Below are 4,514 nucleotides of genomic sequence, written 5' to 3' on the forward strand. Positions count from 1 at the left end.
TCCACTTTAAATTTTGGCAGCCCTGTCACAATTCCTTTAGTCTGCATAGACTTCAATCTCTGCACATTTACATGTCCAATTCTTTTATGCCAAATGTCTGTGTCTGCAACAACTCCTGAGCCATTTGCAAACATCGCAGCACTCATTTCAGGCATGTCTACATTTAATGTAAACATTCTGCCCACTTTGCACTTGTCTTTAAAATCTTCAACATAACACCCATCAGGGTTAAACCGAACCTGCAAACCCTGCTCAATCATCTGGCCAACTGAAACCAGATTCTTTGTTATGTTCGGTACATGAAGTACATCTGCAAGGTACTTCACTGTGCCATCCTGCATAGACAATGGCACATCTCCAACGTGGGCAATTGGATGAGCAGTGTCATCCCCTGTTTCCACAAAACCTGGTCTTTCCGGGTTTTTCATTTCCTTGAACCACTCCCCATGACTTGTCATGTGGTTCGAAGCGCCTGAATCCACATACCACACATTATCTTTTTGTGCTGCATCAACATTTTCAGACATGGCATTCACGACATGCTGCATAACAAACAACCTTTCATTATCCTCATTATTTTTGCTTGAGGATGCATAGTTGTTTTGTTGCACTTTCCCATTTTGCATGTCAGCTTGCTTCTTATAACATTCTGACTGCACGTGTGTCCTTGATTACCTGTTCGGCCACCTCCTTGACCACGTCCACGGCCTCCTCTACCTCGTCCCCTTCCTGAACTCGTGTAGAAGGCCTGTTGCTCTAAACTGTTTTTGCTTTGTGAAGACTGTTGGTCTTCACCCAAGTTCTTCTCTTCAGCATAGACACCAAATCTGTAAAGTTGGGAATGTTTTCCCGAGTCTGAATAGACGTCTTGAACGCCTTGTACTGTGGCCCGAGACCACGTAGACAGACTTCCACCTTGTCATCATCATCTACTGACACACCAATAGATGCAAGGGATTCCACAATACCCTTTATCTTCAATGCATAGTCATTCACAGACATGCTCCACAGTATGAAGCTCATTCTTCAACTGTATCTTGCGTGCCTTGGTATTTGTTTCATAGAGCTTTACCAAGGTGTCCCACACCTCCTTGGGGGACTTGGCATCCTGAATGTGCCCAATCATGGTGTCCTGTATACTAATGGAGAGCCAATACATGACTTTCCTCGCTCCTTGGTTCCAGTCTTTAAACTCTTTCACATCTGCAGCAGTCTCGGCGGATTTATATCCGGTATCTCCGGTACCTCTATTATCCACCTTCTATGTAGTCCCAATAGCCCTTTCCCATCAGGAAATTCGTCAACTTGAACCTCCAAGCATGGAAGTTATTCTTATCCAGCTTCTCAGCCACAATCTATGTTATGCCATCATTAGACATCTTGCCAAACACACAATTTCACCAGAAACTGCACTCTGGTTTTTCCTGCACAAATGCTGTATTTTCTGCACAGCGGTACTGTAGTACTCTCAAATGTCACAACCAGTGACTTCAATGTGCATACATACACCCAATGGCAACTGTAGACCTCTTTGCAGCACCTACAGTGTCTGCACAGTCAATCTGTCTTCCTGCAGTTCTTAAAACGGAGTTCTGCAGAGAATCGATGACTTACTCGCAGTGCTCGAAATCGCCTGCTTTCTGAAAAACGGAGGTCCAGACGCGCCCGAAACGCGTTTTCGGCCCGAAAATAGGAGTCCGAAGGATTGTACAGTTGCCCTATAGCTTTACTCCCGCGGAGAAAGCTCCTCAATCAGAGATCGTTTGCTGGTGCCTCCCGTAGAGCTCCCGACAAGGGTGTAGTCACCAACACAATAGGGAGGAAGAGTAGTTGAAGCTCTTACCCTCGTACCGCTTCCTGTGGTTCTCTTGCTTGCAGCTCAGCCCTTAGCACGAACCAGGCTCTGATACCATGAAAAGATGCAGGGGGGAAGAGAGCTTGAGCTCTTGCAAGCACACACACACACTCACAAAACCCTAATAGAGAACACACAAGGTGAGAGGCTGAAATCTTCTTCTCTTCACTCAACACTCAATACACCATATACAAGATAAGAGTACACATAATATGAAAGGTACTCAACCAATACATACACGGGTTCTCTATAGTGTGAACCCGACTAAATGATCTGGCGCTATAACTATGCCAATCTCTAGAATGGCTGTCACACAGCCTGTCATCCCACTGGCCGCATATCACCCAAGATCTCACCAACCATGCCAGTGGTGTAAGTGTGGGGCCTATCCCCCAGGCGGGTCATCAGTGTCCACTGCCTCACTAGAGCTCGATATCTCAACAGATTACTCTCTTTAACACTAGTTTGGTACCAAAAAAGGACACTTACGTGTCCTTTTTCGGATGATGCAAATAAAATGCTACTTGCGCTAGGAAAGACATATTCAAAATCCCTCTTGAGGAGTTTGAATATGTGACCTAGTGTGTCTTTAAAAAATGTAACCTTGCAATTTAGATGTTGGCACGATAAGGAATTACACCCATAAATAGGACTTGCATGAGACTGCAACTCAGGTTTGAGAAAATCGCCTTATAAGCTTAGAGAAAAAATCACTAAGCCTCGTGAAAAATTCCAAGTAATTATTTCATATTTGTGTCAAAGATTTTGCCAAGTTTCACATGAAATAAAATTCAATTGAGAGTGTCTAAAATAGTAGGAAGTTGTGTGTGTTTGATACACCACTTTTTAGCATCCATTTGTATCCAAACCAATACATGGTTTTGATGTGTTTGCAAGTTTTTTAAGGTGATACAATGCTTCCTCTATCCATTGAGATCTTAAAGTTATATGTAAAAGCCCCTTAGTAAGCTACAAATATTAATTGTTTCAAAATGTCAAAACTGCACACAACAAAAATTTTGGATTTAGATTCTTGAGTCATACGCATTACATTCCTTAGTAAACTTGCAACATTTCGTCTGTACATTGTACAAACATAATTTGGGCACCTGAAACCTTTGTTTCATTGTTGTTGAGAGAGAATTTAGAAATTTTGAAAAATGTAGCACGATTGAAAAACTAAGATAGTGCTCAAGTAGCAAGATTTACTTGAGCTTGGGACCCCAAAAATATGTATTAACTTGGTTTTGAGCTATATAATCATTTTCGATTGCCAATTTGCACTAACATAACCCTAGTTTTATGGAAGTACCCTAGATTTACTTGAGCTTGGGACCCCAAAAAATATGTATTAACTTGGTTTTGAGCTATATAATCTTTTTCGATTGCCAATTTGCACTAACATAACCCTAGTTTTGTGGAAGTACCTTTGGAAGACCAAAATTTTCCTCTTTTTCAGCATCTTGGTAATTATAAGATTTTTGTTATAGTTCACAAGTAGCTTAGGAACTAGGACCTAAAGGAGATTGTGTTATTTTGAAACCCCAAGTTCTACCAATTGACTTTTACAAACATGAAAAACATGATTTATTCAAGAAGTTATAGGCATTTTATGGGATTTTTGTAGGTGTGCATGTATGGATCTTTATGGTTGTAATAATTGGTTCGTACTATATTAGTACACCTACCTTTAGGCTCATGTTTGTAAACTCACGTCTATAGGTTCACATGTTCAGGCTCACGACTCATGTGTCCAGACTCATGGCTCTAGATTCATGTCTTTTTGTGTGGGACTGTAGGCTCATGTCTCCTACCTGCTGCTGCTGCTGCTGCTGAGAGCTAGTTTGGTTTGGTTTTTGTGTTTTTTTGGACTTGATAAGTGTTCCTTATCTTAATTAAGCGTCGTGATGCAACTAATTAAGTGTTTTTTGATTGTTTTTAGATGATTTTGCATGCTTCTACTTTACCGATTCAACAATACATGAACAAATCATGGAAATTTATGAAATCCATAAACTAAAATTGACAACTTTACTCTAATTCAACCTAATGGAGCTTTTTGTGATGCCTTAACGTGAACCGAGTTCTCCACGTCAACATGTACTTGATGACCTAGCATGACCCACAACCAAGTCAACTAAAAGCAACATTCTATGGAAACTTCTCGCGAATCTCGAGCTTTTTTTTGGGGAGATCTCTCTTACTTAACGATAGATAAGAAGTGCCTTCTTTTAATTGAAGAGGCTCCAATTTATAGGTTTGGGGCTTCAATGCTCTAGAATGGAGAGAGCTGCCCATGCATGTGGACGTGGAGTTAGAATATGTATGATATACATGTGCAAAGGCCCTAATAAGAAGGGGGGATCGTACCTAAAGCCCATTATCAATTGTGTAACGACCAATTGACAAGACTCGTGTGGCGGGATGGGGAAGAATATATTTTTGCCGACAATAAATTATATGGTGAGGTGTAATTTTCATAAAATATATATATACTAGAGGCAAGCCTGCAGACACGTACGCCAAATAAATAATAGGCACAAAAACCTAGCTACGACGGAAAAACGCGAGCGGTAGGATCTTGAGATCGGACGGCAGTAAAGCAACGAATCAGATATACGAGATAGTTGTCTGTTTCTGCTTTGCTAATTTCGATTTT

This window comes from Cibotium barometz, chromosome 13 (genome assembly GCF_041138505.1).
Source record: "Cibotium barometz isolate CiBa-2024 chromosome 13, ASM4113850v1, whole genome shotgun sequence".
Taxonomy (NCBI): domain Eukaryota; kingdom Viridiplantae; phylum Streptophyta; class Polypodiopsida; order Cyatheales; family Cibotiaceae; genus Cibotium; species Cibotium barometz.